At 36.2% G+C, this 14,335-nt stretch overlaps 2 pseudogenes; both read right to left on the reverse strand.

Annotated features, from left to right (window-relative positions):
- Positions 1–6,154: 6,154 nt before the first annotated feature.
- Positions 6,155–7,719, reverse strand: LOC136279944 (uncharacterized; annotated as a pseudogene).
- Positions 7,720–9,648: 1,929 nt separating this feature from the next.
- Positions 9,649–10,842, reverse strand: LOC136279152 (uncharacterized; annotated as a pseudogene).
- Positions 10,843–14,335: the final 3,493 nt, after the last annotated feature.

Here is a 14,335-nt window from a genome sequence, read left to right on the forward strand (position 1 = left end):
CGTCGTCCATAAGTGTGTCTAAGCACTGGTTTATGAGCTGTTCGTGTTCAAGAGTGAGATCTCTTCCTACTCTCTTGTAATATACTTCATTGTCTAGTTGGCGTTTAGCCTCTTTTACATAGTCCTTTGTATTCATGATGACCGCAGCTCCGCCTTTATCTGCGGGCTTGATGATTATGTCCGTGTTATTGCTTAGTCTATGCAAAGCTGCTCCCTCGCGTTTGGTTAGATTATTACGTGGAGATCGTAGATTGTGCAAAGTCTCATCACTGATTTCTTGCCTTAATTTGTCAATATATGTATTAAGGTATGGTTCCCTTGAGGTCTAGTATACACCTTGCGCTCCTTCTGGTTCAATTTTTGAAGAATCGATGGTTGGTATCTAGGGCCGTCTATTACGTCTTCTATATTCTCAGGAGTGTGATATTCTTTAAGGGTTAGTCTGCGGGCAAAGGCATCAATGTCCTTACTGATGTCATATTTTCCTGGTGGCGGTGGTGTTGGGCAAAAGTTAAGTCTCTTACATAGAAGGTTTGTTTCCGACTGCGTAAGTTGAATGTCAGATAAGTTTACTGTTCGCCTATTTAAAATATTCTCTGTCTGCGTGGATTTATCACGTGTTATTTCTTTGGGTTTGTCTTTACTCATTGTCCATTTCCGTTCCAATGTCAATTTTCCGTTGTTATCTTTTCGGTTTGATTTCAATCTCAATCTTTGTATCTGTTCCTGGCGGTTGGGCAACCGCTAAAATATATATATATGTACATCCGTTCATGAGCAACTGCCTTTTACAAGAAAAGAAAGGTTCTTCACAGGTGAGCTATAATTAAAGAAATTGCTGAAAACAGGCCTGAAAACTGAAAACTGAAGTCAGGCCTTGACGCGATTGGAACCGTTCCTTCTAAACACTTCAACGATTCTTCTAATTGAACGAATTATAAACAAAGAGACTGTTGACTTACCCGATGGATTTCCAAGGCACAACCGGTACTTATCTTTTTCTTCTCCTTTTCCAAACCACTCATATTCAGCGTGAAGCGATTCATTAAGGGTTACTCCAAGATCTCCAAGGAGTGCTACTCCAAGGAGTCTGTTTTTTGTTTCATTTCTTGTCAAACGACGGATCTTGTCAAATCCGAGCCAAAACTCTCCCTTGAGGTCATTGCCAAAGCCATGTTTGTATTCATCCCAGGTGCGGTTGATATCAACAGAGCCATACAATAAGTACATCTGTGTCAGCCTATGTGTGTCGCACCATCTTTTAGAGAGCAGTAATTGAAAACAAAGTTCTCTGAAGGGACAGAACGCAAGGAGATGTTATCCAATCCGATCAAATTTAAAGAGCTCACTATTCCCAAGGAAGGATATCAGGAATGTTTCCTGCCTATAGGAGGAATTCCAAGGTGCAAGGTGATAATTGTTGGGATGATATTTTAGAGCAACTGTGGATTTAATTGTCATGTGAAGTACAAGTTGATAAAAGCGAGCAAATGCTACGGTGGCCCATAGAGGACATGCCACTTTTTTTTTTAATCGCGCGATAAACCTCATTTATTGATTCATACACAATGTAATCAGGAATATTAGATAATCCACACTTGTTCTCAGACACTTATAGCCATCTCCGCAAGTGTCTCACAGATTTCGCAAAATCAAGGTTTACTGTAATGGGCCCAGCTGTTCGAAGGCTGGTTAGCGCTAACCCAAGGTTAAATTTTAATCCGGGTTTCTTTATTCCTTTGTGGAGAAGCCTTCTCGGAATAATTTTCTCTCTTCCATTTTTTTTTTTTTGAGCATAACATAATCAAATTCTTCACAAAAGTAAGAACACTAAATTTCTTGTTTACGCCTTAAGATTTCACACTAAACCTGGGTTTACTTAACCCAGCTTTGAACAACCCAACCCTGATTCGTGTCGTACTGCTGTAGTAGAACTGCAAAGTATTTCTCAATGATCTTTTCACGAAAATAAAACGAACTATTGACCTCAAAACATACCTCCTCAAACTGTGGCAGCAATTGTAGTCCACGGAAACAACGTGCGTGACAGTCGATTATGTGAGACCTAACAATTTATCGCGCGACAGTTTAACATTTATCGGGCGATAGATTCCATTTATTGCGCAGTATTTTGATTTTACCACGCGATAAAAAAAAAAAAAAAAAAAAAAAAAAAAAAAATGGCATGTCCTCTAAGGGCCATCGTAAAATGCCCATATATCTAAAGAACTTTGCGCAGAGAAAGTTGCAATGAATCCCAAATTAATCATTTATTCAAAACTCTGGTTCCGCCAAATCTTCTATACGCTTTAGCTGTTTAAGGTGCCTCGGAATCTGACCTCTCCTCATATTTATTTCGTAAGTGCTTTTAAATTATCCAGGGACGTCCAGGAGTCTAAATGAAAATACCTTTGAAATATTGATGACATTCCCTTGCCATCTTCTTATTTTATCTTTCATCTAAAAGTTGGAAAGTCACAATCTTTCTTCAATTGTTTTATTTCTTACTTATTCGAGAGGACATAACCTCTAATTAAACCATGGAGAGTTAGGAGTTAATTTCTCCGCACGCAGAGCAAGGTAAATCTGTAAATACGAATTTAAAATGTCTAATTTTTCTTATGGAAGTGATTCGAGTTAAATTGAAACTTCCCTTTAACTCATAAGTTCAGCTTTTTTTTTATTACACGTCTTTGGTCTGTTAAGTGAAAAAATAGGCAGTCTGGGACTGCTGTTATTACTAAGACTAATGTAGCAAAATATCATACTTAAATTCAAATGACTACATGAAGAGCGACAGTTTATCATAAACTATTCTACTGGACTTAACTTTTGTCACAGTACTAGGAAAAAAAGTACAGATTAATCAGATTAATTGATGGGCACATAGTGGAATGAAAATTATCTACGAGTGTTCAGCTCAATGTCCGTTAGGATGCAGATAGCCTGCATGGCAGGTGCTAGAAAGGTAGAGGTAAGTAAATGGTGCGCGCAAAGACACGAAGCGTGATGGGAGGGAGGGTAAAGCTTCCTTTCCTTTTCCCTCTCGCTCCCCCTGCTTCACGCGCGCGACCTTTTCCTCCCTTCCCTTTCCCTCTCTACCGCCTGCTATGCAGGCTAGGATACGAATGTTTCAAGTTTTCTACTTGTGGTTTTGATTGTTAAATTACATACCAGTTTGATTGGTTTTCATTAACTCATGAAACACAGTCTATTAGCTAATCTGTAACAATCAAATTACGACAAAACAATATAATAGAAAAACAGTGTACTGTGAAAAGTGTAATAATTTAGTGTATTCCTTGGGTTAATGAAAACCACACTGTAACATGCCGATTTTAACAGAGCTAACACACAGTGACATAACATAATTTTATTTCAACAAAGCCTATGACATACTTTAACATAGGTAACATAGGTACAACAGGAACTGGTGAATAACATGAACTGAACAATGATCCTTTAGTTACTGCATGAATTGCTGAATAACATGCCTTGATTGATTTGGGTTTCTCAAGTTAATGGAACCACACCATAAAATGCTCATTTTAACAGAATTAACACAACATATTTCAACATAGGTAACATATGTAGTTACAGAAGGAATTGCTGAATAATATTCACTGACTGATCAACGATCATTTGTCTCTTTCCTGCATATAGGAGAAGTTTTTCAAGTTCTTCATGAGAAATATTATTTATGTTAGTATCATTGTTGATTGACACTAAGAAACTTTGCAAGCCATCATTGAGGCATGTGAATGCTTCAAGTTTACCAGTTGTTGTTTTCATTATCAAATGACATACTAGTTTGTTATTACATGCTGATTTTAACATAGAAGTTTTACAGCGTTCACATGTAACTATATCTTTGTCAGCTACTACTTGAACTGTATTATTACAGACAATACAGGATGTTGCCTGTTTAACATGTTCTCCTAGACACTGTTCTTCTACAATATTATCTTTGATCTCTTTTGATGTTAGATTAATGTCATCAATTTCGTCTTGAAGCTCAACAGTGGAAGACTAATCGGCATTCAAACACTTGGTATCATCAAAAATTTTTACTGCGACACGTTTAAAGAGATATGACTTTCCTGAATCAACTTTCTGAATCATATCTTCCCATAGTGCAAGCTTGATGCTTTCAGTGTGATCAGCAACAATGCAATCAACGTGAATATGAAAGCGATCTTCGTAGTAATGAACACTACTTAAGCAGTAGTGAAAAGAAGGCCTGAAAAAAATTCAGGCCTGTATGGGACTTGAACCCATGACCTCTGCGATACCGGTTCAGTGCTCTACCAAATGAGCTAACAAGCCAACTGGGAGCTGGTCACTATGTTGGTTCCAAATAAACTCGTGAAGTGGTGAATAAACGGCTGTGAATATATGAAGGTCATATATTTGAACTGCGGATAAAGACGTGAATATGAAAGCGATCTTCGCAGTAATGAACACTACTCTTACACCACTCTTTTCACTACTGCTTAAGTAGTGTTTATTACTGCGAAGATCGCTTTCATATTCATGTCTTTATATCCGCAGTTTAAATATATGACTTTCATATATTCACAGCCAATGCAATCAATTTACATCAGTCTTTGGTCATTGAATATGACAGGTTTACTTTCTTCATTTTTGAACATAACTTTAGCACGTACATCCACAGTTTTGAAGGGGTCAGCTGAAAAGGCTTTTATTGTAATTAAAGGAAAGGAAACATCTAGGTTTTAGGTGAAATCAGTATCTGTAGGTGCTACCCTTGCCATTTTTGTTATTTTAAATTCTTTGCAGTTATTATTAGAAAAACGTGAGCTAGGTAGTCTTTTTAAACCTGAAATTTTGATGGGGGATTTCTGTTGTTGTGCTTGCTGTAGACTGGTTTGCTGTTTTGGATCGTAACATACTGCTCGGATCTTGTCAGCTTGTCCTGTTTGGATTGTGCAGTTAAAGATGGGTACTCTTGATTTTTTTCCTGTCTTTACTGGAGAGAGACCATGTACATAGCCTTTGAATTCTATACCTGAAAATAATTGCAAATAACAGCTAATACTCAACTACACAATAAATACAAACAGCATTGAACTTGTGGACTAGTATATAATCATATATGGATAATGTTGTAAATGTACATGTAGGTCAGGTATTTTGTTATTTAAAGCTAAAGAGCTTGGAAAGCTAAAGTTTCAGTAAATTAAAACACACTGTTCATGTGTCAGGTTTTAAAACTCCATTCTGAAATGTTATGGTATGGAGTGACTTCCTTCATCATTATCAAAAGGATTATTTAGTAATAGTTATAAATAACGAAACTACACAAAGGATTTCAAGGATTTCTTTCACATATGAATGAAAACTTCTCTTATAAAAATTTTTGATCACATTGCCTGTGAAGGCATTTGAACTTAAGTTGGCATAAAAATATATTCACCTTCTGCAACGTTTTTACTTGGAGATTTCCTATTGAAAAAAAAGAGAGAGATAGATTTTAGTTAAGTATACATGAAAACACATAATTTATCCTCTATACATACTTACCCTAGTGAGGCTGAATTGGCCATGTTGTGAACAACTCTGAAATAAATTGTAAATACAATAATTATTCTAATTTTTCCTTAATAGTGCTTTGACAAGATTTATTGATGCAATACTGGATATGCTTATTCAATTATGCAATTATGTTATTTGCTTCAAAGCAGTTTCTTGAAGCCCAAATTGCTTTGTAGTCTGAAAAATAGGTTTCTAATGTTTGAAAGTGTGCTTGTGCCTCTGGTAAGTTAGTGTATATATGGTCAATACAAGTATTACTGTCAGTGTTACTACAGAAAACTAACTGCCTATAGCCATTGTCTCTTATGAACAAGTTGTAAAGTGGTGTACGCCGTGAATCACTGAGCCAGTTTACATTGAAGGCGCCCATAAATATGTTAAATTGAGTTGGTTAAATGTCTCTTCGATAGCACCAGATGCTTCTCTTATTGATACTGAAGGTGATCTGTAGACTGCTACAATTGTTACATGAGGGATCATCATGAATCTCAAAATAGTTATTTCTACAATATTTCTATTAGAGCAATATGGATACCCGTGATAATAGTCAACTCGACTATACACTGCTATGCCTCCATATGTTCGTGTATTTTGTGAATGTCTTGAAGAATTATCATTTCTAAACAATGTGTATTCTTCATCTTTTATATTAAATACAAACTGTCACTGACAAATTGAGAAAACCTTGTATGTGAAAAAATATTTACATCAGTACTTGAATAATTGAAATCTTTACGAACATCTTCTATGTGTCTATGTTATGACCTTGCATTAGGGAAACATGCTTTGAAACTAATCTGAGACACATTATAAACTGGAGTTACTGAAAGAGACAACTTCCCTTCACCTCTTAAACGATCCATTTCTGTTTGGACATCACAACTAACAGCTATTTTGTTTTCACATAGATCAGTAATAAAAAGGCCATCTATAGTGGTAACCCTACTAAGACCAACATAATGTATATGTGATATTGCCCTTCTAGTGTCAAAGTTTACTACAATTATAGTTTCAGTGTCACCTTGTGATCTATGAATAGCATGTACCGTTCTTGGTAAGAAGAACATCTTCCAGGTAAGTCCCTTCTAGTGTCAAACTTTACTACAACTATAGTTTCAGTGTCACCTTGTGATCTATGAGTAGTTCTAGCAGCAGCAGGTCTAAGTGCAAATTGTTTTCTAACCACTTGTAGCGATCTATTTCTACCTACCAGGTGTCCATGAAGGTTCAATACCCTGGACATGCAACTTTCTGTTATCATGTCTGGTTTTCTCTCCAACTTCAGCACGGTTAAACTGAACCTATATCATACTAAAAGGTTTGCCTGACTGATGTATTTGTATTAATTTGATAACATTAGTAGCACCATTCGTCATACCATCATCTGTTCTAGTACTGAGAGATCTTAGTCCTTTCTCCCACTGCTAAACTTGGATGGAATGTAACTGTTTAGTTTTCTTGGGGTCACTTGGTATTTGTTTCAATATTCTGTCTTTGAACTCCAGTGACTGAGCACTAATTACACCATCTTGAGCCTTAATAAAGTACTTTTGACCTGACAGTGCAATATGGACCTCGTTATTAAACTCATTTACTTTGCTATTCTGAACAAACAAGTGTGGTGCATCTCTAGGGTAGTTAGCACTACTTGGTAAAATAAGCCTTTTTTTCAATTACATAATGTCTTTGTTAGTATGATTACCTTCTCTTAACGTGTTTAACATTTCGGCAAATAGTTTACTCTCTCTTTGCCTCATTATTTGATTCAGTTCAAACATTTTGAAAAGCTCTTGCCAGACATTAGGGGCAAGGATACCATATTCATTACTGTCTACATGTTTAAATATATAACCATCCATTACAGCCTGCAGTTGAAATAAATCTCCAATAGCAACGATACTAACACCACCAAAGGGTACTGAGCTACCTTTCATATCTTTTAGTCTGTTGTTGAACTGTAAATTGAACATAGTGTTATCAACCATAGATATTTCATCTATTAATATAAGCTTAACACTGCCAAGTTTACATCTTAGTGTATTAAGTCTACTTGAGTTCAGAGGCTTGAAGATCTTTAATGACTGACATGCTGTTATTACCAGAGCGCTATGAATGGTATTGCCTTTAATATTTATATGCTGCTTTACCAGTAGGTGCCAACATCTATACTTTCAATTCTGAAAAGTTATCGCCAGCCCTACTATTGTAATACTTAAGTGCTGCTTGATACAAGGCCTTGGTAACATGTGATTCACCTACACCTGCACCTCCACTAAGGACACAGAAGAATGGTTCATTCCACATTTTGATTAAATGCAAGACATGTTAGAAGAATTCCTTTTGTTCTTTATTTAATATCTGTACAAGGTGTCTGTATTCATCTTGTAATTCATTTATCAGCAATGTTTCAGTGTTCAGATCAGCTGATGGTATACCTAAATCATCTGATAAATTATAGCTTTCATTAAAGTCAGGATGCAAGTCCTGGTTACCTTCAGCTACATCTTGTTGTACAAGATATTGTGTACATGGTACAATAGTATCACATGTGTCTTCAATTCTACTCATCTCCTTTTGTATTTCACTGAAATCTTCATTACATATAGCATAATGCTTCACTTGTTCATTGATTGCATAACATAACAGCAGGTACCGTTCTTGGTAAGAAGAGCATCTTCCAGCTAAGTCGGTTTCTTCATTTCTCCATGGTGTAAGCAGCATTATAAGTTCATGGTAATTTTTTTCTGGTTCAGTTTCCTTATTGAATCATACACTCCTTATTATTCTCGCTTTAGTTCTTCTTTTAGTTTTGCTAGAAGTAGGTAACTTGCTGTGCTCATTATCATCATTCTGATTATCATCAATGAAAGCCTCTAATGGTAGACCATCTACATCCACTTCATTTGTTTGTTTCACATATGTTTTTTACTACAATCATACCAAGCCACCCAGTTTGCCAATGTTAGGTTTTCTAATTTTGTTGGGCTTTTACAATACCACTCTAACAATCCACTGATACAGATTTCTTTGCATTCATCATTCATGTCTTCAATTTCATTCATTGGTTTCAAAAGCTCTACCCTCTCATCAGGGGGTGACGTATAAATACTATAAATACTATATGTACTATAAATACTATAAATACTATATGTACTATAAATACTATATGTACCATAAATACTATATGTACTATAAATACTATATGTACTATAAATACTACATGTACTATAAATACTATAAATACTATATGTCGAGATGCTTTTCTCATAGGCAATTGTAATACGATGTACACTGCTTTGTGTGTACTGATCTACACATTATTAACAAATTTACTATTGATATTTCTTATTTGTTGTCTAATGCTATTATTCCTTTTTTTTTGCCTCAGCACAAGCTTCCCTCACAAGTTCACTCATTCCCTTCTGACCCTTTGATATGTAATTGACTATGTACACAGCACATGCATATACATCTAGTATATACTGGATATCCATGTTGGCCCGCCATGCACTAAGACAAGCAGGGTTGTAATTGATTATTCGTAATTCATTTGGATTTCTTTTTAAAAATACAGCAGGAGTGTTAAGAGATGACCTTATGGCACGTTAATATTTTTCTTCTGTCACACTGATGTTGATGAGTAACTGATCAAAGGAAATGTCTTCTCCTTCTTTCATATTATTTAGATACCTTTTAATAGTCTGCCAATTACCTTTGTGCATTTTAAATTCATTATCAGCTGGATCTTCATCTAGAGGATAGAGTATCATGGCGTGTTTCATTGGCGGCTGTGGACAGTTGAACCTACATTGAGTTTTGGTATTCTTACGGCATATATGTGAATGTCTATGTACTTGTCTATTGACTAAATTCAGCAGTTCAGGATCATCTGTTCCCTTTTGACAAGTTTTGATCTTATCAATGCATGCTGTCAATTGCACATCACTATCTACTTGAAACTGCGGAGCTCCTTCACGCCATGTTAGCATGTGTATATGAGATGACCCCCTCTGTTGATGTTCTACACGATAAAAGCAGTCTGATATTTTGCCTAAAGGTTCAGCAGAACTCGAAAGAAAGTTTTTTTAAAAATTAATTGACTTGATAGTCAAAGTGCCTTGCACACGTTACAGGATCAGTCTTTATCAAGCGACACCTGTCTTCTTAGTTAAAGTTCTTTAGCTCTTCATCGGTATACTGTTTGTGATAAACAAGTTGACCAAGTATCCTAATTAAATGTAGCCAATGTGTTTCTGCAGATGAAAAACTACAAAACAGTGTAGCAGGACCTAATTGTCTAATCATTGGAAAGAGGTCTTCCTTAGCTTTTCCAAATTATGGAGGTGAACGACGTAATGCGTTTAGGAATTTATATCCTTCATCATGTTGAATTAATCTATTTAATACTCCTTGTTGTTTTCATTGCTCGGAAGTGATATTTTTGTCATTGCCCTTACACTTTCTAAGAGCGACATATGACTTCCCTAAAAGGATTTTGCTTTGTAAAAAATATTTACCACACACATCGCAGCTCGTCTATCTGACCGTCTCAATTCTGATTTACAAACATCACTATAATTAACTTTCACTTTTCGTTGATTACTTTCAGGTCGTGCTTTACCAAGAAATATTCCAGGATATGCCAATTCTTCACAATATTTATCCATGAATATACTCAATGATCTGTTACCTTCAGCTGGAGCAATATTAAGAATGTGTTGTTTCTCAATGTCTTCTAAAAAGTCAGTTGCTGTAAACGTAGTGTCAGTAACACCTGCAGGTATTTTTGCTTCATCTTCGCTCCAATCATCAGCTTTGTCTACTCTATCAGAATCATTATTGCCATTTTTTCATTAACTGATTCCAATTGTGGATTGCCAATCTCATTGTCTTTATTTTCATCTTGAACAATTTCTACTTTGTATTTATTGACCCTGTCATCATCAAATACAATGCCTTCATCTCTATAAAGGTTACTATTATCTATTAGTCACTTTGCTGCTTAAACCGTCTTATGTGGTCTAACATTTAATGACAATGCTGAGCTTTTGTATTACAATTTCCGTTTTTAATTGACTTTGATTGTGGACCAGTGTGGCTTTGTAACCATGACAACAAAATTATTGTATGAGTCACGTCGGCTGGAACATTAACAATATTGCCATGTACCCTAAGCTGTCTACCTCTAGAAACTTGCATCAGTTTTTGGAATGCAATTCTTGGTGCTAATAGTCTACACTCTAATTCATTGAGATCAAAGCATTCTGGTTTCTCTGGAAACACCATACGATTTGCTACAGCACATGGTGGGACTTTGTTCTTAACTAAGTGACTGTGACATGTTCTGCAAACCCGCTCTTTGCTATCAACACTTTTCTCATTATTGAGATATTTGATCATGTCAGAAATTGACTCTTTAATTTGATCAGCATTTGTTACACTATGTGTATACCATAGCTAGCCACAGCAGGTATAGACATACAATGGACCTTGACTCACAATTTGATGAAATTTTGTAATTGCACATTCCATAGATAAACTAGATGTTCTATAGTTTCTCTGGCACTCATTGCGTTTTTCTTTTTTCCCTGGAGATGCATTTGTTGTCCTATAATTTCTCTGGTACTCATTACGTTTTGCCATTTTTTCTGGTGATACATTTGTTATTCTTTATTGTCTCATGTAAGCTGCTCTTTGATTTGTATATAAATTACCATTGCAGGAGTTGCCCACATTTCTATCACTTTCTGTATTTAGTGATTGGATATTGTCATTTTCCCTTGGATCATTTAATAATAATGCACCAAAATTTCCTTTGTCAATTTGATTTGAATTTTGAGTATTTAATGCTGAACACGAGGAGTGAGGAGACATAGTGCACTTGACCTATGTTTCCTATGTATATCGACTGAGGATTTTCTACTGTATTTGCTGGTCTAACTAGTGTCACATCTCTGAAATTCTCATCCCGACTCTACGATATAAATTTTTAAATTCATTGCATCAGCCACGGCTTGTATGACAATATTATCAGCCCATGTTCCTTGCATTGACATACTAGAAAAATATTGCAACCATGATGTCTCTGTGTTACTTTCTATGAATCGTTCTGGGTTTTCTGTCAAATACCTAACTCCTGTAGTTCTAAGTTCCAAATGACCACTTGAATCACCACATAACTGATGTGATACAGATTTGAAAAAACAATCACCTCCTCCACCAGCATCTAAGGGTGTTAATCTATATCTAAGCATTCTGCATTCCAATTCAAAATTTAGGTCAATAAAGGATACCTCTTTTATAGCTGATATATTTTCCGCTATTGCAGGGCCAGGATTTAATTCAACATCTCCAGAGAGTAAAATATTTTGTTCAGATGTATTATATTTCGTTGCTGAACATTTTGTTGACTTAAAATAGTAGATATAGAAACTATCTTCTCTTCAAATGCATCTAGTTTTCCAGACTTTATAATTTGCAGCAATACTATGTAAAACAGATGAAACAGGAACTGTTCTTTGAAGCATTTTCTAGCGCTTCTCTCGTAGTTTTCTAAATTTCAATGACTGTACAACTTTCTCTAATGGTATTCTGGACGGCTCTCGATTACCTACCCTTCGAGTTGTTACTTTTGAACATAATCGAGAATGCTTACGATGTTTCCCACATTGAGATATTTTAGACTGATAAGCGTCTACGCGCTTACTTTAAACATGTTTTACAATCAGTAAGCTTAATGATGTCGTTGCATTCAGAACCACGCAAAGCTGTCTCATTTATGCAGGCTTTTGTCTCCCGGAGACGGTTGATTTTTGACCCCTTGTTGGGTTTAAATAACTCCCAGGAAAGTTTATTATTCGCTCCCCGAAGGGAATCTCGGCTCTCTCGAAAGAGATTATACGCTGCCCAGAGGCAATTTTGGCTCTCTCGAAAGAGATTTTTCGCTCCCCGAAGGAAATTTTGCTTTTCTTGAAAGAGATTATTCGCTCGCCGTAGGAGGAATGACTCCTGACAAAGTTTTAATATCGCGGCACGGCGAACATGTTCAGCTGCATAAAACACTCATAAAACACTCGATCGCGCTTCGATCGAGTCATACAATTTCTGGGTCATTAGAATGAATTCTTTGCAAACAAGTTCTTCATAAATGCGAAGACAGCTGCGCTTGATTCTTAAAGCAAAATGGTTTGAACACATTATGAAAGAAGTCACTCACCTTCCAGTCGACAACGTCAAACGTTGAGAGCTTTGAGAGAACATGGCTCATCGAAGATTTCACGTGTTATCACGTGCTAATTCCGTGTAATATTCCAGGCCATTCGAAGCAATCGTCGACAGACGTTGAACAACCAAAGATGTTTCGAAACAAACAAAAGCTAAGATCGGGAAATATCGGGACAGACATTGAATCAAAGTGCTCTGTGAGCAAACTCGTGAATTGACACATGATTTTTTAGATTATGTTTAATGTTATCTGGTTTAGGGAATTTTGTGGTTGATTGTCATATCTAGAGTACGAGCAGTAGTTCAGTGTTCGCTAATGTAGCAAAGAAACAAAGTAACGTTGGGATAAGAAGGCATTACAATTGAAATGATCATGCTATTACATTTGACAAGGTGGATGATGTCATGTGTTTTAAACGTCTATCATTTTTGTTTCTGGTTCAAAAGAAAAGGTTGGAAGTAAATGTGGGTGAAAAGTGAAACTTACTGTCTTTCGTTGTAAATATTAGAAAATCAAGGCATGACTGTCTAAATGAAAACATTAACAATTCCCTCTTTATCAAATGAGACAAACGAGAACGAGTTTTGAGTGATATAACTAAGCCAAGCCTGCCACCGTCATTTTGGATCTCCGCCTGGGTAGATTTAAGTCACGTGCTAGGCAACGTATAATCAATAACAAGATAGAATTTCATTTCAGGCCTATTTATCAATTTTGTGGCGTGTAACTTTCGCATTTTAGTACGTTGTATGTATGTTGAATCTTCAAACTGTCTTGAAACTTAAAAGAAAATTGTTCTTTAAAAATTCACTGAAAATCGGTAGCTAAAATTGTTTGTTTAGGTGTTATTTGATTTTCGTGTTAACTTGTAATTTCGTCAGTCGCCGGCATCTTTTGTTGCTTCACACAGGAAAAACACACGCGACGAAACGTAATGATCAATTTTGTCCTCAACCTCACGCCATAACAGAAAAAGTATTTGAACATCTGTAAACTCCGAGCGCCTCGCAGTAAGTGATATTTTCAACGAATCTTCGGATTGGTTTCAAGTTCAAGGAAAAACGAAGGTTTTTCTGTTATTTTAGTGTGAATCCTTGCATGCCTGCCAGTCGCTGGTGCCGCTTGTTGAAACTAAAACGAAAAAAAAAACTCTTTTAAGATTATCATTGGCTTCTTTTTCACCCCACCACTATTCTTAGCAACAAAGGTCGCCATTTCGTCTGTTTATTGCTCGCCAAAAACTATCGAATGCACTCAAAAGCCTAAAATCTAAAAAAAGTTTACAGGAATCGACCAATCGAGCGAATGCCATTCCCCACATCGTATCTATAACTCGCTCTTGCGCATGCGCGCAATTCACGAGTTAAAAACCAACGATGTTCCGAAACAAACAAAAACTAAGATCGGGAAATATCGGTATCGGATCAAAATCGGCACAGTTCGTAGGTCGTTCGTTTTCTATTGTTACACTCACTCACTCAACAGGACAACATAGTGGCTTAGCCTCCATAAGAAGGCAGTAACCCACAAAAATTAGGGGATTGATAAAACACC

This window comes from Pocillopora verrucosa, chromosome 1, assembly GCF_036669915.1.
Source record: "Pocillopora verrucosa isolate sample1 chromosome 1, ASM3666991v2, whole genome shotgun sequence".
NCBI lineage: Eukaryota > Metazoa > Cnidaria > Anthozoa > Scleractinia > Pocilloporidae > Pocillopora > Pocillopora verrucosa.